Raw genomic sequence first — 21,540 nt, 5'->3', positions numbered from 1 at the left:
CCAACAAGCTCAGCTGAGGAGTGACAGTATCTTGAAGTCAGTTTTCTTTTTCAAAACTCTCAATTTAATTGTTATATTTCTAATTAGGACTAATCAAAGTGGCAAGGATATTCTGGGTATATTCCAAGTAGCACTGTGATCTGCTTGAAATGTACCTTCCTTCTGACACCAAATTCAGTTCTTACTTAATAACACTACACCACCTAAGGAAACCTGACTCTGCCACCAACTGTAAAAAATACTGTGAAGTAGTCCCTTAACTTCTCTAAACACCAGTCTCCTGATCTAATGTAGATAGAATAACATTTTCCAATGCACTTTTGTCTCCATCATCTCACTTAATGTTCACAGCAACTGTGTAAAGTAAATATTTCCATTTTTCAAGATAGAGTAAATTTAAATTCAAAGTTGATAAATGGTCTACCCAGGAGCATGCTGACCATAAATGTTAGATCCACTCAAGATCTCCAAGCTGTGAAATCTGGGATTGGGTTGATTGCTCTCTAAGATCTCTTCCAGTTCTATCTTCTCTCCCTTCAAAGACTGCCTGGGAGAATCTGTTGTTATTTACATATCAACAGTATTTTACTGGTAAATTGTATAATATTTAGAATAAAAAAGAAATTAAAATCTAGTTATTAAAGTACTTCCTGACACCTCCTTTCTACATGTGGTGGGATGAATAAAAGATGAACAAAAACCTTTCTCTACCCTCAAAGTTCATGCTCTGGTTTGGAGCATAATATATAAATATCCACTGCCAGAAAGGCACCACAAAGTGCCTTTGAGAGTCAGAGTGGGGAGGTGACCGTAAGCCTTAAGCCACAGGATGAGTGAAACAGAGTTTAAAGCAAGGGGACAGAATAGTAACCCAGAACTATCTTATGTGCTGTCTACATTATTAGCATATTTCTTCTCTACCAAAAAGAGAATGTGTTTTCTTGTAAATGATAATAATAATAATATTACTGTCATCTTTATTATTACTCAGTATCAATATATTCCTTCTAGCAAAATTAAGTTAGGCAACATTCAGTCAATACCTGAAATATGATGAAGATGTATATTCAAATCCAGAGAATCACAAATACAGAGAACATGTAGATTTCAGCCACTAGCTTCACCTTTGTCTTCAAAGTAATCTTTTCTTCTGTTTTGTTGAATCTTTATCAAGATCTGCCAGAAAGTCATTCAAGTGACCCATTCAAATTTTTCTTCCTCTTTGTTTAACTTCTAAAAGTACTAAAGTAAATCATTGGAATGAATAAAAGGAAAAATAATAGAATGGAAAACGAACAGAAACAATTAGTCCCTGAATAAGTGAGATCTGAGGAAGTTTTCTACTACCCATAATTGTGTGTTGTTACTAAGTTGTCTCTTGTGACACATTGCCTCAAAACCAAAACAACTTGCTCATTTATACTTAATTTGTAACAAAGTACATAGTGCATATTTTCTCCATGAAACAAGTAAGATGGATGTCAGGGCAGGTCTTGGAAGATATTGAAAACTGAGAACTGGGTAGTGGATTGCTCTGGCCACAGATTAAATAAGTAATGCGTGTGCATCAATTCCAAACATTCTCTTCATTTAAATTTCAGCACTGCATCAAACAACAGGCAACAATGTAAGATGAAGTAGGACCAAAGCAAGAAGGAAATTATAATAATGTAGCTTGCAAACAACTTCATTTCAAATAACATCTTTCATATAAACTGGTATCCAAAGTGCTTTACTGAATAAAATAATACAAGAAAGTGGACAGCGTGTGGTATAAATTGCAGAAAACAGTGGTGCAAGGAGATTATATGAGGAGTAAATTAAAGCATTATTCCATCATAAAGCCAAGAGCAGTGGGAGAGAGTGTGAAGAGGTACCGTAAAGTGTATAATTTTAGATTAGGTGTAAGAAACTTGAACATTGATAAGAAAGCCAGTTTTCTCCCCACTTACATTTTTACAATGAAGTGCTCTTTTCATGGAAAGCTTTAAGCTGTGGATTTGATACAGCTGAATCTGGGGATGTTTAACTTGACTTTTGCAATCAACCAGAAAGAATGAGGGGTTCTGTGTGAAGAATCAAATATCCCCCCAAATGGGCTGACTGTCCAGAAGTGCCAAGTCTACAGGTGGCAAAAATTCTCTTCCAGGCATTTACAGCAGGGGAGTTTAGAGCATGGGCATTGTAATCAGACCGATCAGATCCATGCCTTAACTCTGTCACTTAAGAACATTACGGACCTGGACACTTACCATATAACCTGTCTTTGCCTCAGTTTCCTTATCTCAAAAATGAGAATTACTCTAAAACTATGTAACAAGATTGTCATAAAGATGAAATAAGAAAATTCATATGAAATATTTAGCACATGGTCAGTGGCACAGCTATTTAAAATGTTAGCTACTCTAAATATTAAATATGAAGAGGAGAACTGAGTATGCACAGGAACTCCAGAACCACCAGTGAGGGCCTCTAGATTTGTCAAAGCCCAATGGTATTCAGACAAAGTAGACAGGATTCATTTCAGAGAACTCCCCACAAGAGTGAGTCACTCACACACCCATCCCCAGGGGTTCGACAGCAGAGTCCAAGCATTCAAGGGTATGAATCACTGAGGTCACATGACTTCTGGCTGGTAATCAAGAATCTGAAACAACAGAAAAGTGAGTGACACTCAAAATCTAGTAGAGGAGGAGCTTCAAGATGGCGGAAGAGTAAGATGCGGAGATCACCTTCCTCCCCACAAATACATCTTGTTTAATGATACATTAAACAAGAAGGACTTAATTGATATTTATAGGACATTCCATCCAAAAACAAGAGATTACACTTTCTTCTCAAGTGCTCATGGAACATTCTCCAGGATAGATCATATCTTGTGTCACAAATCAAGCCTTGGTAAATTTAAGAAAATTGAAATCGTATCAAGTATCTTTTCCAACCACAACACTATGAGACTAGATATCAATTACAGGAAAAGATCTGTAAGAAACACAAACACATGGAGGCTAAACAACACACTACTTAATAACCAAGAGATCACTGAAGAAATAAAAGAGGAAATCAAAAAATACCTAGAAACAAATAACAATGAAAGCACAGTGACCCAAAACCTATGGGATGCTGCAAAAGCAGTTCTAAGAGGGAAGTTTATAGCAATACAATCCTACCTTAAGAAACAAGAAACATCTCAAATAAACAACCTAACCTTACACCTAACGCAATTAAAGAAAGAAGAAAAAAAAAAAAAAAACCCAAGCTAGTGAAGGAAAGAAATCATAAAGAACAGATAAGAAATAAATAAAAAAGAAATGAAGGAAACAATAGCAAAGATGAATAAAACTAAAAGCTGGTTCTTTGAGAAGATAAACAAAGTTGATACACCATTACCCAGACTTATCAAAAAAAAAAACAAAAAGGGAGAAGACTCAAAACAATAGAATTAGAAATGAAAAAGGAGAAGTAACAACTGACACTGCAGAAATACAAGGATCATGAGAGATTACTACAAGCAACTATATGCCAATAAAATGGACAACCTGGAAGAAATGGACAAATTCTTAGAAATGTACTACATTTCAAGACTGAACCAGGAAGCAATAGAAAATGTGAACACACCAATCATAAGCACTGAAATTGAAAATGCGATTAAAAATCTTCCAACAAACAAAAGTCCAGGACCAGATGGTTTCACAGGCAAATTCTATCAAACATTTAGAGAAGAGCTAACACCTATCCTTCACAAACTCTTCCAAAAAACTGTAGAGGAAGGAACACTCCCAAACTCATTCTATGAGGCTACCATCACTGTGATACCAAAACCAGACAAAGATGTCACAAAGAAAGAAAACTATAGGCCAATATCACTGATGAACATAGATGCAAAAATCCTCAACAAAATACTAGCAAACAGAATTCAACACCACATCAAAAGGATCATACACTATGATCAAGTGGGGTTTATTCCAGGAATGCAAGGCTTCTTCAATATACGCAAATCAATCAACTTGATACACCATATTAACAAATTGAAAGAGCAAAACCATATGATCATCTCAATAGCTGCAGAGAAAGCTTGGGACAAAATTAAACACTGATTTATGATAAAAAACCCTGCAGAAAGTAGGCATAGAGGGAATTTTCCTCACCATAAAGGCCATATATGACAAGCCCACAGCCAACATCGTCCTCAATGGTAAAAAACTGAAAGCATTTCCACTAAGATCAGGAACAAGACAAGGTTGCCCACTCTCACCACTATTATTCAACATAGTTTTGGAGGTCTTAGCCACAGCAGTCAGAGAAGAAAAAGAAATAAAAGAAATCCAAATTAGAAAAGAAGAAGTAAAGCTGTCACTGTTTGCAGATGACATGATACTATACATAGAGAATCCTAAAGATGCTACCAGAAAACTACTAGATCTAATCAATGAATTTGGCAAAGTAGCAGGATACAAAATTAATGCACAGAAATCTCTTGCATTCCTATACACTAATGATGAAAAGTCTGAAATTGAAATTAAGAAAACACTCCCATTTACCATTGCAACAAAAAGAATAAAATATCTAGGAATAAACCTACCTAAAGTGACAAAAGACCTGTATGCAGAAAATTATAAGACACCGATGAAAGAAATTAAAGATGATACAAATAGATGGAGAGATATACCATGTTCTTGGACTGGAAGAATCAACATTGTGAAAATGACTCTACTACCCAAAGCAATCTACAGATTCAATGCAATCCCTATCAGACTACCACTGGCATTTTTCACAGAACTAGAGCAAAAAATTTCACAATTTGTATGGAAACACAAAAGACCCTGAATAGCCAAAGCAATCTTGAGAAAGAAAAACAGAGCTGGAGGAATCAGGCTATACTACCAAGCCACAGTAATCAAGACAGTATGGTACTGGCACAGAAACAGAAATATAGATCAATGGAACAGGATAGAAAGCCGAGAGATAAACCCACACACATATGGTCACCTTACCTTTGATAAAGGAGGCAAGGATATACAGTGAAGACAGCCTCTTCAATAAGTGGTGCTGGGGAAACTGGACAGCTACACGTAAAAGAATGAAATTAGAACGTTCCCTAACACTATACGCAAAAATAAACTCAAAATGGATTAAAGACCTAAATGTAAGGCCAGACACTCTCAGACTCTTAGAGGAAAACATAAGCAAAACACTCTATGGCATAAATCACAGCAAGATCCTTTTTGACCCATCTCCTAGACAAATGGAAATAAAAACAAAAATAAACAAATGGGACCGAATGAAACTTCAAAGCTTTTGCACAGCAAAGGAAACCATAAACAAGACAAAAAGACAACCCTCAGAATAGGAGAAGATATTTGCAAATGAAGCAACTGACAAAGGATTAATCTCCAAAATTTACAAGTAGCTCATGCAGCTCAATAACAAAAAAACAAACAACCCACTCCAAAAATGGGCAGAAGACCTAAATAGACATTTCTCCAAAGAAGATATACAGATTGCCAACAAACACATGAAAGAATGCTCAACATCATTAATCATTAGAGAAATGTAAATCAAAACTACAATGAGATATCATCTCACAACAGTCAGAATGGCCATCATCAAAAAATCTAGAAACAATAAATGCTGGAGAGGGTGTGGAGAAAAGGGAACCCTCTTGCACTGTTGGTGGGAATGTAAATTGATACAGCCACTGTGGAGAACAGTATGGATGTTCCTTAAAAACTACAAATAGAACTACCATACAACCCAGCAATCCCACTACTAGGCATATACCCAGAGAAAACCATAATTCAAAAAGAGTCATGTACCAAAATGTTCATTGCAGCTCTATTTACAATAGCCAGGACATGGAAGCAACCTAAGTGTCCATCAACAGATGAATGGATAAAGAAGATGTGGCACATATATACAATGGAATATTACTCATCCGTAAAAAGGAAAGAAACTGAGTTATTTGTAGTGAGGTGGATGGACCTAGAGACTGTCATACAGAGTGAAGTAAGTGAGAAAGAGAAAAAGAAATACTGTATGATAACACATATATAGAATCTAAAAAAAAAATGGTCATGAAGAACCTAGGGGCAAGACGGGAATAAAGATGCAGCCCTACTAGGAAATGGACTTGAGCATACGGCGAGGGGGAAGGGTAAGCTGGGACAAAGTGAGAGCTATGTAACAAATTACTCCCGAACTTGGCACCTTAAAACAACAAACATTTGTTATCACATGATTGCTGAGGTCCAGGAATCCAGAAGTAGCTTAGCTTTGTGATTCTGGCTCAAGGTCTCTCATGAGATCTCTGCAAAGCCAAGCTGCCATCCAAGGCTGCAGGATTGTTTCCAAGTTTATTCATGCAGGAGATTTCAGTTCCTCACTATGTGAGTGTCTTCATAGAACTGCTCATGAAATGTGAACTGGTTTTCCCCAGAATAAGTGATGCAAGAAAGCAAGAGAGATGGAAGCAGAAGCCACAGTGTCTTGTATAACCTAATCTCAGAAGTGACATACCTTTACTTCTGCTGTATTCTATTGGTCACACAGACCAACCCTGGGGTAATGTGGAAAGGAACTACACAGGGTGTGAATACCAAGAGGCAGGGAGCCTTGGGGCTATCTTGGAAGCAGGCTGCCACAGCCGCTCATGGGTACCTATTCTTCAACCCTGGTTGGTCCTGGACATGCTTAGCCTGCTGATGACTGTAATCCAGTTTGTCTCTATTTTCCTGTTCTTTCCAAGCTAAACTGCTGTAAACTACTGTGCGATACTGAAGTTTTCCTTTCTCAAAGCACAAACCAAAATATTCACCCTATTATATATAACTGAAGTATTTGAAGGGTTTTTATCTGTTCTTCCAAATAAACTGGATATGTTTATTGAAAAACATTAGCTACCAGAACTCGAAGGTCACATATCTGTAACTGACTGTATAGCATCTAGCATGTCATCCTAGTTTTTGAGAAATTAAAAATAATTATGGTTATCATCAATAGATGAAGTTTCAGAGGAATGCTAGCTAGCCTTGAATTTTCTTTCCTCTGGGTCTTTGCACTCTGTTCATTTTCTGTCCATTTAGAATAGCTTTCTACCGTTTCTCCAAGTATTCATATTACTTTTCATGGCCTAACTTCAGGGACAGGTCCTTCAGGGAGCCTCCTCTGATCTTTCATTCCTCTCTTCTCTGAGCTACATTTACATTTTATCTGATTTTTCTCTTTCTGTTGTTTACCCGTTAGTGGGTAAGAGGGCACAAGCTGCAGCTCATATGATAGAACTTTGTAAAGGGGTAGTACCAGCAGCGAGTCTGTTAGCTCAGGGGTCCCCAACCGCTGGGCCATGGACCAGTACCAGTCTGTGGCCTGTTAGGAACCAGGCCACACAGCAGGAGGTGAGTGGGGAGCAAACGAGCGAAGCTTCATCTGTATTTACAGATGCTCCCCATGGCTCACATTACTGCCTGAGCTCCACCTCCTGTCAGATCAGCCGCAGCATTAGATTCTCATAGGAGCACAAACCCTACTGTGAACTGCGCGTGCAAGGGATCTAGGTTGCGCGCTTCGTATGATAATCTAATGCCTGGTGATCTGAGGTGGAGCTAAGGCAGTGATGCAAGTGCTGGGGAGCGGCTGCAAACACAGATTATCATTAGCAGAGAGGTTTGACTGCACAGAGACCATAATAAATCAATTGCTTGCAGACTCATATCAAAACCCTATCAGTGGCAAGTGAAAACAAGCTCAGGGCTCCCACTGATTCTGTATTATGGTGAGTTGTATAATTATTTCATTATACAATGTTATCATAATAGAAATAAAGTGCACAATAAATGTAATGCGCTTGAATCATCCCGAAACCATCACTTCCCACCCACCTACTCTTGGTCCGTGAAAAAATTGTCTTCCATGAAACCGGTCACTGGTGCCAAAAAGGTTGGGGACCACTGTGTTAGCTGGCGAGGCACGATGACCCTAACCCCACAGATTAAGAGATTGCCAAATCACTGATTTTAAAAAATAGCCACCAATTTCCCAACAGTCATAGAAGGGTTCATTCCCTAGGATCCTAGGATAACATGTTTCTCTTCGTGGAACGAGGGGATGTTTACCTTCCTGCAGGTCTCTGATGGTCTGTGAGACAGCATGACCTTTTCAATCTGTTTGCTCAGTGACTTTACAGACTCTCAATCCAAACATGGTTTCAGCTTTGGGCAGAGCCTAGCAGTTGCCCTGGCGGCAATGGGGTGGGACTGACCTTGGTTTCCTCAGCCTTTACAAGCTCAGCACTTCTCAGGGACTGAAATCCTGAACCTTTCTGCTTCTGTGTATTGCATACGCTTACCTCTTTTTTTATTTTAAAAACAATGTAGCAGCTTTCAAGAACATTTGGAAAAAAAAAAAAAAGACTGGGAAAAACAATAATCCCAGTTCCCAACTGCATAGTGAAGAGACTCCATGAGTTCTAAGTCTCTGTATTCTATGTGTTTAGTAAAGGAGTTCAACTTTCCTAACTTCTTTTCTTAAAACCATGGTGCAGCACATGTACACAAATGCATACACACACACACACACACACACACACACACACACAAACTCTTAATGTTTTTTTCCCTTTTAAGGGCTCTCTGTTTCCTCATTCTCTTAGTTTCTTGGACACAGAAATGAGCAGCACATGATATGTGCTCCCTTCCAAGCCTTTGTCCACGTGTGTATAAAGTTTCACATAGTTGCATCATGGTGTGCGTACAATTTTCTACTCTTCCTTTGGCATTTAACGTAAAACCATAAGTACTATTTCAGTGTTGCTGCATAGCCTTCGTAATTCAGGGTAGGGAGGAGTTTTGGTGTCTAATAGACCTGCGGGCAGATCTTACCTCTGTCATTTAGTAATTGGATTATCTTGGGTGAATAACCTCTCTGCGAATCACTTTGGCCCTAAATAGAGTTAACAGTATGTGCCTTGTGCTCTCAGGAGAAATAAATGAGTTATGGGACGCAAAATCTTAATGCTGGCCTGTACTAAATGTCCAATAAATGTAGCTAAAAATAACCTTCACAAAATATAAATGTTTAGGTGGTATATTATCCCATCAAATAGAAAATGGAAGTTATTTTTGAGACATAACCACTCTAACACATGGTCAGATGCTTATTGTGCACCCACAATCTCTTTAAATTCCAACTTCGCATTTGGCAACATAAACATATATCAAATCATCATGTTGTACACCTTAAGCTTGCATAGTGTTTTATGTCAAATATATCTCAATAAAGCTGGAAAAATAATTCCAATTTCAGCCACTTGAGTCTGGTGTTCTTCTATTGTCCCCGAGTGCAGTGGCCTCTCTAATTGCAGGCCTTTCATGTAGGAATGTATTTCAGTTGATTCCTATGTCCTTTCCTTCCTTCATCCTGGATACACATTGCTCCTGACAAAAATATTCACCTGCTGGCATTTATGTTTACATTGAGAATATTCACGGGATGATCGCTAGGTTTTTTCATGGGATAGTCAACACTGAATGTGATATGAAGTAGAATTTCAGGATATTTGCATGACAGGAAAATAAGCAGTTAAGCACCCAGTAAATGAATAGAGAGGCTTTGCAGAGATCAAACATGTATTAATGAGGAAATTGTCAACTTCACAGGTTCTGTTGGAATCCTTGTGTTATCTGTGAAACCAAGGAAACAGGAAGAATGAATTCTGCTGAGCACCGCAGAGAGAGAGGGGTGCTTTGGCCTGAAAGTTCTTTTCTTAATTACTAAAGCTCTGTAAATAAACAAATAGCACTGATTTACATGTAAAGTTTTCTTATTATTATCTATAAATATGGTTGGTCTTTGTGGTAATTAAACAATGAGCAGTGAAACTTTACTAGGGTTAGGCTCTGTTTTGTTTTGTTTTGCTTTGAGGAGAGAAGGAGTGTTATGATTGGGATGATATATTGGGCAAAGGGCTTAACTGTAATGTACAGAATCCACTCTTGCAAATTTGAGTAGAAAAGGAATTGATGAGAATATATGAGACAGTTCACAGAATGTCTGGTAGGGCCAGAGGGTCCAACAATCAATCTGAACCTCCATGAGCAGTAGCCAACCACTCTTTTTCTAAGCAGAAATACCACTGACACTAGCTGTTGGCACTTAGGATGCTCAGGACTGGATTCCCAAAGCACTGCCACTCCCTGCCCCCAAGAACTGGATCCTTCCACCTCCTGGATTGCCAAAAGACCAGTATTCCTAGGTGCACCTGCCTCCTCACATGCTCCCTCCAGATCTGTCTTCGGAGGATAGTCTGTTTAGAGGAAGCTAGGTCATGCCTGCCCCCTAATGCAGGGGGTTTGGGATTGCAGGTTTTCTGGTTTCCTCTTTGGGAAGGTGAGACATAAAATGTGGGAAATTATCGTAATGTAAAGAAAGTGCTCAAACATGGCAGGTAGCTCAAGTGATGAATGTACATTAGGGGCCTAGTCATTTGGAGTGTTCTCTATACACTGATTGTGGATTACTGTGCCTGAGGAGAAGCTTCCTGCTGCCAAGTACTTTTCAGCTCTCTGGAGATGGACTCCACATTCCTCAGATCCCAGGATTGTTCAGACCCTTTGCTGCCACAAAGAAAAGTTGCCATTCATGAAACATGTGCCCTGCTTCATCCATTCCTCCCCTCACCAGAATACCCAGTGTTAACATGGGATATTGAGGTGATGAAGGTAAAACATAAAAAATGTGTGTGCGTATGTGTGTATGTATGTGTAGATGTATCAGACATAACATATTGCCATGGAGGAACTTATGATCTCACCTCTGCTTTATGGTTGGATATAATTGTAACAAAAGAAAAAGGAGTAAATTGTTTCTTAGAAATTTGATGGCATAAGTGGGAAATAGGATGGATAAGATAATTAGAAAATTGTCTTGTAATGCAAGACAATGTATAATTCCACCATTATTAGGCATGTGATCCTAAGGCAGAATGCTAATTAGTCACTGTAATTGGAAATATAGTGATTAAAATAGTCAATATTTCCAAATAATAACTGTAGGGTAGTTATACGGGAGGGAAACAAATCTGTCCTTCAGTGGTATATTTAGAAACCTTATCAATCTCTGACATTCATAGCTAAGAAGGATTCAATCTGTTTTGTTAAGTCTAACTGTAGGCCAAATAATTAGTGTATGAAGAGAATTAATGAAGATATGTCAAGGTAATCACAAACAACCTTCGAATAACTGATTTTACTAATGATGAGTTTCTCACTGAAACTCATCTGTATGCACTGAAAATGTTCTAATACTGTTTAATATATTTTATAATATCTTTTAAAATTATAAACATAGTATGTTTTTTTTTATAAACATAGTATGTTTATTGGAGAAAATTTAGAAATATAGATAAGCAAAAAAAAGGGAAAAAAAAGAAACCTTCTCACCTTGTGATTTAGTCTGCTTAGACTATCATAACAAAATAGCAAAGAGTGGGTGGCCTAAACAACAGAAATTTATTTTCTCAAAGTTCTGGAAGCTAGAAGTCCCCGATCAAGGTGCTGGCCAATTTAGTTCCTGGTGAAACGTTTCTTCCTGGCTTGCAGATGGCTGCCTTCTCACTGTGTCCTCAGGTGGTAGAGAGAGAGAACAAGCAAGCTTTCTGATGACTCTTCTTATAAAGGCACTAATCCCATCATGAAGGCCTGCCCTATGACCTCATCTAACTTTAATTACCTCCCAAAGGTCTCATCTCCAAATATCATCACATTGGAGGTTAAGGTTTCAACATATAAATTGGGGGGTGGGGGACACATCACAATTCAGAATATAACCCCTGTTGAGTATTTAAATTCTGTTTTTCTGCATAAGAACAAAAAAAAATTTGTAGAAAATGAAAATGATTTGTAAGTCTCTGCTTTTCATTTAATACTGTTCTGAGAATATCTTCCCACTTAATTGTATAATTATGTAATTAAATATGTAAAAATATTTTAAATATCTTCAAATATTATTCTGCAACATTAAGGTTAATAGTAACATAAAATTCTACTGTACGTATATATTCTAATTAATTTCCCAACTCACCTACTGATGGAGGTTTATTTTTTATAATTTTAAAATATTTTAAATACTGCTGTAAAGAATATTCTTATAATCATTCCTCTGTTGTATGCCTGTAATTATTTTGAGTAGTGTAATTTCTGGGGCAAATGTTAGCATATTTTAAGGCTTTTGATAGCATTGCCAAATTTCCCTTGAGAAAGTTTATTCCAAATATATTCTCCACTAGCAATCCAAGAAAAGCCTGTTCTTGATGTCTTCATCTTTCACCTGTATTAACCCAGGGAGTCATCATTTTTAAAATGTTACCAATGATATGACAGTGTTGTTTTAATTTAATTTTTTAAATTTTTTAATAAAAGGTTTTACACAACCTTTACTCTTAGAGGTTCTGTCTATAATTAGAAAGGTCTTCCCCACTTCAAAATTGGCTTTCACAAGTATTTTAATCTTACACTTTAAAAATCTTTGTGTGTGTACATTTACATTTTAAATACATCTTGAATTCATTTTTAGAGTTAAAAAACTTTTTTGAGTGATTAGCAAGTTGTCCCAATGTTTTCTGAAATTGAGTACAATTATGCATAAAATTTTGTTATTTCCTACACAAAGAAAAAATTCTAATTAGTGAAATACAAAACTGGGCCTCATTTTAAAGGGTCCTTCACTATAAAACGGTCCTCTTATGAGTTAGACTCTCAGTATCATGTTATTATAAAGGTCATATGGATTGACTCCAGCCGGCTGTTGGTAATGTTATTTTTAAAACATTATGTGGGGCTTCCCTGGTGGCACAGTGGTTGGGGGTCCGCCTGCCGATGCAGGGGACGTGGGTTCGTGCCCCGGTCCGGGAGGATCCCACGTGCTGTGGAGCGGCTGGGCCCGTGAGCCATAGCCGCTGAGCCTGCCCGTCCGGAGCCTGTGCTCCGCAATGGGAGAGGCCACAACAGTGAGAGGCCCGCGTACTGCAAAAAAAAAAAAAAAAACATTATGTGAACGTGACCTGTGTTAAGTCCCTGAATAACAGTCCTGAAAATTAAATCTCCGCATACACAATTTGGCTCCAGCATGGGAGATTGTACATAATTTTTTCTGTAAGCATACCTCATTCCAATCTTGAAATCAGCAACACAAGACTATATGCATAATTAATTTTGATATGTTAAATTAATCTTTGCTGTTTCTTGACATTTCCAACAAGGATATTTTTGCTATTATAATTCTTTAAACAAAAATAGTTATCCAATAAAATCTGTAAGTGTATTTTCCAATTCACTTAGACTTCAAACTGCCACTAGATGGGGTCATTAAGTCTTACCAAACTGAGTCCAATATTATGTAATGATCTTAAAGCAAAAGATCTATAGTGTTTTAACACTCCAATGCTGGTAATTATTAACTCATCTCCAGACAACCATGATTTTAGCTGAATTAGAATGAATACCAAATTTATTTCTTTAATAAAAATTTGTGCTAGTAAATATTTTGAGTTGGCTTCAAAAGCTTTCTTCTCAAGATGAGCATACAAAAACCAATAACATTATTACATATGTATTCACAATAACCAATTAGAAAACATATTATATGAGATAATCCCATTCACAATGGGTACAAAAAGTATAAAGTACTCAGGAATAATGCTAACAACAGATGTGCAAAGCCTTTATACAGAAAATTATCAAGCATTATTAAACAGCATTAAAAAGTCCTAAAAAAATGATGAGGTATACAATGTTCATGGATAGAAAGACTAAATAATATAAAGATGTCACTTTCTGCATATTGATCTACATATTACATACAATTACAATCAAAATACCAATACAATTGTTTGTGTAAGTTAACAAGATAATACTAAATCTATACATAATAATACATGACTTGATATATAGTCTGTTCAATCTGAAGAAGAACCATATGGCAGTAACTTGCCTTACTTGACCAATGGAACAAAATAGAAATCCAGTTTAAAAAAATCCATGATGGCATCACAAAAATCAAAGGAAAGAGAATTCAAAAGGGAAAACATTAAATCTAAATAAAATTAAAATTTTATCTCACATGAGTGAGATAAACTCCAGGACAGCTAAGAACATAGATATTTTCAACCGTAGCTTTATAACTGTAAGAAGAAAATGTATGATTTTTTTTTTTTAATCTCAGGATAGGGAAAAAGTTTTTAAATAAAACATCAAAGACACAAAACGAAAAGTGATAAATTTTCCCATATTAATTTCTGTGCATAAAAAGATAACACAAAGAAGAAAAGACAACCCCTGAACTGAGATATTTGCAACACATACATTCTTCTTACAAATAAATATTTTCAAATTCTATTTTATTTATTTTTTTTACAGAAGGTCCTTATTAGTCATCAATTTATACACATCAGTGTATACATATCAATACCAATAGCCAAGTTCATCACACCACCACCACCACCACCACCCGCTGCTTTCCCCCCTTGGTGTCCATACGTTTGTTCTCTATATCTGTGTTTCAACTTCTGCCCTGCAAACCGGCTCATCTGTACCATTTTTCTATGTTCCACATATATGTGTTAATATATGATATTTGTTTTTCTCTTTCTGACTTACTTCACTCTGTATGACAGTCTCTAGATCCATCCACGTCTCAATAAATGACTCAATTTCGTTCCTTTTTATGGCTGAGTAATATTCCATTGTATATATGTACCACAACTTCTTTATCCATTTGTCTGTAGATGGGAATTTAGGCTGCTTCCATGACCTGGCTATTGTAAAGAGTGATGCAATGAACATTGGGGTGCATGTGTCTTTTTGAATTATGGTTTTCTCTGGGTATATGCCCAGTAGTGGGATTGCTGGATCATATGGTAATTCTATTTTTAGTTTTTTAAGGAACCTCTGTACTGTTCTCCAAAGTGGCTGTATCAATTTACATTCCCACCAACAGTGCAAGAGGGTTCTCTTTTCTCCACACCCTCTCCAGCATTGGTTGTTTGTAGATTTTCTGATGATGGCCATTCTAACTGGTAGGAGGTGATACCTAATTGTAGTTTTCATTTTCATTTCTCTAATAATTAGTGATGTTGAGCACCTTTTCATGTGCTTCCTGGCCATCTGTATGTCTTCTTTGGAGAAATGTCTATTTAGATCTTCTGCCCATTTTTGGACTGGGTTTGTTTTTTTAATATTGAGCTGCATGAGCTGTTTATATATTTTGGAGATTAATCCTCTGTCCATTTATTTGTTTGCAAATATTTTCTCCCATTCTGAGGGTTGTCTTTTCATCTTGTTTATGGTTTCCTTTGCTGTGGAAAAGTTTTGAAGCTTCATTAAGGCCCACTTGTTTATTTTTATTTTTATTTCCATTACTCTAGGACATGGATCAAAAAAGATCTTGCTGTGGTTTATGTCAAAGAGTGTTCTTCCTATGTTTTCCTCTAAGAGTTTTATAGTGTCCGGTCTTATGTTTAGATCTCTAATCCATTTTGAGTTTATTTTTGTGTTTGGTGTTAGGGAGTGTTCTAATTTCATTCTTTTACATGTAGCTGTCCAGTTTTCCCAGCACCACTTATTGAAGAGACTGTCTTTTGTCCATTGTATATCCTTGCCTCTTTTGTCATAGATTAGTTGTCCATAGGTGCGTGGGTTTATCTCTGGGCTTCTATCCTGTTCCATTGATCTATGCTTCTGTTTTTGTGCCAGTACCATATTGTCTTGATTCCTGTAGTTTTGTAGTATAATATGAAGTCAGGGAGTCTGATTCCTACAGCTCCATTTTTTTCCCTCAAGACTGTTTTGGCTATTCAGGGTCTTTTGTGTCTCCATACAAATTTTAAGATTTTTTTGTTCTAGTTCCGTAAAAAATGCCATTGGTAATTTGACAGGGATTGCACTGAATCTGTAGATTGCTTTGGGTAGTAAAGTCATTTACACAATATTGATTCTTCCGATCCAAGAACATAGTATATCTCTCCATCTGTTGGTATCATCTTTAATTTCTTTCATTAGTGTCTTATAGTTTTCTGCATACAGGTCTTTTGTCTCCCAAAATAGGTTTATTCCTAGGTATATTATTCTTTTTGTTGCAATGGTAAATGGGAGTGTTTCCTTAATTTTTCTTTCAGATTTTTCATCATTAGTGTTTAGGAATGCAAGAGATTTCTGTGCATTAGTTCTGTATCCTGCAACTTCACCAAATTCATTGATTAGCTCTAGTAGTTTTCTGGTGGCATCTTTAGGATTCTCTATGTATAGTATCATGTCATCTGCAAACAGTGACAGTTTTACTTCTTCTTTTCCAATTTGTATTCCTTTTATTTCTTTTTCTTCTCTGATTGCCGTGGCTAGGACTTCGAAGACAATGTTGAACAACAGTGGTGAGAGTGGACATCCTTGTCTTGTTCCTGATCATAGAGGAAATGCTTTCAGTTTTTCACCAGTGAGGATGATGTTTGCTGTGGGTTTGTCATATATGACCTTTATTATGTTGAGGTAGGTTCCCTGTATGCCCACTTTCTGGAGATTTTGTATCATAAATGGGTGTTAAATTTTGTCCAAAGTTTTTCTGCATCTATTGAGATGATCATATGGTTTTTATTCTTCAATTTGTTAATATGGTGTTTCACATTGATTGATTCCCATATATTGAAGAACCCTTGCGTCCCTGGGATAAATCCCACGTGATCATGGTGTATGATCCTTTTAATATATGTTGGATTGTGTTTGCTAGTATTTTGTTGAGGATTTTTGCATCTATATTCTTCAGTGATATTGGTCTGTAATTTTCTTTTTTTTGTAGTATCTTTGTCTGGTGTTGGTATCAGGGTGGTGGTGGCCTCATAGAATGAGTTTGGGAGTGTTCCTTCCTCTGCAATTTTTTGGAAGAGTTTGAGAAGGATGGGTGTTAACTCTTCCCTAAATGCTTGATAGAATTCACCTGTGAAGCCATCTGGTCCTGGACTTTTGTTTGTTGGAAGATTTTTTTTTTTTTTTTTTTTTTTTTGCTGTATGCGGACCTCTCACTGTTGTGGCCTCTCCCGTTGTGGAGCACAGGCTCCAGACGCGCAGGCTCAGCAGCCATGGCTCACGGGCCCAGCCGCTCCGCGGCATGTGAGATCTTCCCAGACCGGGGCACGAACCCGTGTCCCCTGCATCAGCAGGCGGACTCTCAACCACTGCGCCACCAGGGAAGCCCTGTTGGAAGATTTTTAATCACAGTTTTAATATCATGTACTTCTGATTGGTCTGTTCATATTTTCTGTTTCTTTCTAGTTCACTCTTGGAAGGCTATATACCTTTCTAAAAATTTGTCCATTTCTTTCAGGTTGTTCATTTTATTGGCATAGATTTGCTTGTAGTAGTCTCTTAGGATGCTTTGTATTTCTGCGGTGTCCATCGTAACTTTTCCTTTTTCATTTCTAATTTTATTGATTTGAGTCCTCTCCCTCTTTTTCTTGATGAGTCTGGCTAAAGTTTTATCAATTTTGTTTATCTTCTCAAAGAACCTGCTTTTAGTTTTATTGATCTATGGTATTGTTTTCTTTGTTCCTATTTCATTTATTTCTGCTGTGGTCTTTATGATTTCTTTCCTTCTGCTAACTTTGGGTTTTGTTTGTTTTTCTTTCTGTAGTTCCTTTAGGTATAAGGTTAGATTGTTTATTTCAGATTTTTCTTGTTTCTTGAGGAAGGCTTGTATACCTATAAACTTCCCTCTTAGAAATGCTTTTCCTGCATCCCATAGTTTTTTTTTTTTTAACATCTTTATTGGGGTATAATTGCTTTACAATGGTGTGTTAGTTTCTGCTTTTCAGCAAAGTGACTCAGTTATACATATACATATGTTCCCATATCTCTTCCCTCTTGCGTCTGCCTCCCTCCCACCCTCCCTATCCCACCCCTCCAGGCAGTCACAAAGCACCGAGCCGATATCCCTGTGCCATGTGGCTGCTTCCCACTAGCCATCCCATAGGTTTTGAATTGTCGTGTTTTCATGGTCATTTATCTCTAGGTATTTTTTGATTTCCTCTTGATTTCTTCAGTGATCTCTTCGTTATTTAGTAACGTATTGTTTAGCCTCCATGTGTTTGTGTTGTTTACGTTTTTTTCCCTGTAATTCATTTCTAATCTCATAGCATTGTGGTCATAAAAGATGCTTGATATGTTTTCAATTTTCTTAGATTTACTGTGGCTTTCTTTGTGACACAAGTTGTGATCTATACTGGAGAATGTTCTGTGCCCACTTGAGAAGAAAGTGTAATCTGCTGTTTTGGGATGGAATGTCCTATAAATGTCAGTTAAATCTATCTTGCCTATTATGTCATTTAGAGCTTCTGTTTCCTTATTTATTTTCATTTTGCATGATCTGTCCATTGGTGTAAATGAGGTGTTAACGTCCCCCACTATTATTGTGTTACTGTTGATTTCCTCTTTTATAGCTGTTTGCAGTTGCCTTATGTATTGAGGTGCTCCTATGTTGGGTGCATATATATTTACAATTGTATCTTCTTCTTGGATTGATCTTTTGATCATTACATAGTGTCCTTCCTTGTCTCTTGTAACATTCTTTATTTTAAAGTTTATTTTATCTGATATGAATATGGCTACTCCAGATTTCTTTTGATTTCAATTTGCGTAGAATATCTGTTTCCATCCCCTCACATTCAGTCTGTATGTGTTCCTAGGTCTGAAGTGGGTCTCTTGTAGACAGCATATAGGTGGGTCTTGTTTTGTATCCATTCAGCAAGCCTGTGTCTTTCGGTTGGAGCTTTTAATCCATTCACGTTTAAGGTAATTATCCATATGTATGTTCCTATTACCATTTTCTTAATTGTTTTGAGTTTTCTTTTGTAGGTCCTTTTCTTCTCTTGTGTTTCCACTTAGAGAAGTTCCTTTAGCATTTGTTGTAGAGTTGGTTTGGTGGTGCTGAATTCTATTAGCTTTTGCTTGTCTGTAAAGCTTTTGATTTCTCCATCAAATCTGAATGAGATCCTTGCTGGGTAGAGAATCTTGGTTGTAGGTTCTTCCCTTTCATCACTTTAAGTATATCATGCCGCTCCCTTCTGGCTTGTAGAGTTTCTGCTGAGAAATCAACTGTTAACTTTATGGGAGTTCTGTTGTATATTATTTGTCATTTTTCCCTTGCTGCTTTCAATAATTTTTCTTTGTCTTTAATTTTTTGCCCATTTGATTACTATGTTTCTCAGCATGTTTCTCTTTGGGTTTATCCTGTATGTGACTCTCTGCGCTTACTGGAATTGGGTGGCTCTTTCCTTTCCCATGTTAGGGAAGTTTTCAACTCTAATCTCTTCAAATATTTTCACTGGTCCTTGCTCTCTCTCTTCTCCTTCTGGGACCCCTATAATGAGAATGTTGTTGTGTTTAATGTTCTCCCAGAAGTCTCTTAGGCTGTCTTCATTTCTTCTCATTCTTTTTTCTTTATTCTGTTCAGCAGCTGTGAATTCCACCATTCTGTCTTCCAGGTTACTTCTCCATTCTTCTGCCTCAGTTATTCTGCTATTGATTCCTTCTAGTATAGTTTTCATTTCAGTTATTGTACTGTTCATTTCTGTTCGTGTATTCTTTAATTCTTCTAGGTCATTGTGAAACATTTCTTGCATCTTCTCAATCTTTGCCTCCATTGTTTTTACGAGGTCCTGGATCATCTTCACTATCATTATTCTGAATTCTTTTTCTGGAAGGTTGCCTATCTCCACTTCATTTAGTTGTTTTTCTGGGATTTTATCTTGTTCCTTCATCTGGTACATAGCCCTCTGCCTTTTCATTTTGTCTGTCTTTCTGTGAATGTGGTTTTTCTTCCGCACGCTGCAGGATTGTAGTTCTTCTTGCTTCTGCTGTCTGCCCTCTCATGGATGAAGCTATCTAAGAGGCTTGTACAAGTTTCCTGATGAAAGGGACTGGTGGTGGGTAGAGCTGATTGTTGCTCTGGTGGGCAGAGCTCAGTAAAACTTTAATCCGCTTGTCTGCTGATGGGTGGGGCTGGGTTCCCTCCATGTTGGTTGTTTGGCCTGAGGCAACCCAACACTGGAACCTACCCAGGCTCTTTGGTGGGGCTAATGGCAGACTCTGGAAGGGCTCATGCCAAGGACTACTTCCCAGAACTTCTGCTGCCAGTGTGCTTGTCCCCATGGTGAGCCACAGCCACCCCCTGCCTATGCAGGATACCCTCCAACACTAGCAGGTAGGTCTGGTTCAGTCTCTTCTGGGGTCACTGCTCCTTCCCCTTAGTCCCAATGTGCACACTACTTTGTGTGTGCCCTCCCAGAGTGGAGTCTCTGTTTCCCCCAGTCCTGTCAAAGTCCTGCAATCAAATCCTGCTAGCCTTCAAAGTCTGAGTCTCTAGGAATTCCTCCTCCTGTTGCCAGACCCCCAGGTTGGGAACCTGACATGGGCTCAGAACTTTCACCCCAGTGGGTGGACTTCTGTGGTATAAGTGTTCTCCAGTCTGTGAGTCACCCACCCAGCAGTTATGGGATTAGATTTTACTGTGATTGCACCCCTCCTACCATCTCATTATGTCTTCTCCTTTGTCTTTGGATGTGGGGTGTCTTTTTTTTGAGTTCCAGTGACTTCCTGTCGATGATTTTCCAGGAGCTAGCTGTGGTTCTGGTGTTCTCACAAGAGGGAGTGAGAGCACATCCTTCTACTCCGCCATCTTGGTTCCTAATCCCAGATAAATTTTTTAAAATAAATAATCCAATATAAAAATGTCAATCTAGGGCTTCCCTGGTGGCACAGTGGTTGAGAGTCCGCCTGCCGATACAGGGGACACGGGTTCGTGCCCCGATCCGGGAAGATCGCACATACCACGGAGCGGCTGGGCCTGTGAGCTGTGGCCGCTGAGCCTGCATGTCCGAAGCCTGTGCTCCGCAACGGGAGAGGCCACAACAGTGAGAGCCCCACATAGCACAAAAACAAAAACAAAAAAAAGTCAATCTACAGTATAGGAAAGCTGAGTGGCCAATAAACATAGGAAAAGCTGTTTAAATTCACTGTTATTAGGGGAATGAAAATTAAAACTACAGAAAGTCACCTGTTCCAGTGGTGAAAGTTTAAAAATCTGTTAACTCTAAGTTTTGTGATAATGTGAAGAAACTGTAACTCCTATACACTCCTGGTAGAATGTAAATTGGTCATTATTCCCTAGGACAACTTGTCAATATCAAGTAAGCTTCACAATGCTTACCTTCTACTACCCAGCAATTTCACTTCTAGATAAATATCATAGAAGTACCATCTTTTGTAAAAACAAAAATTTGGAAACAACCTAAATGTTCTATTGGTAGGTGAATGGATAAGTAAGTGTGTTTTTTATGGTGTTACATTATTTAACAATTTATATAACGTCTAGAAACATGACAAACAAGAAGTTGTTTATGAATCATTATTTATTTATAAAATCATAAAAAAATTCTGGGAAATAAATATCAAGCTCATGATCATGTTATTTCTGGGGAGGGTGGAAAGGGAGACAAAGGAAACT

Source organism: Globicephala melas, chromosome 3, assembly GCF_963455315.2.
Source record: "Globicephala melas chromosome 3, mGloMel1.2, whole genome shotgun sequence".
Classification (NCBI taxonomy): Eukaryota; Metazoa; Chordata; class Mammalia; order Artiodactyla; family Delphinidae; genus Globicephala; species Globicephala melas.
The sequence above is the reverse complement of the archived record's forward strand: the minus strand, read 5'-3'. Positions refer to the sequence as shown.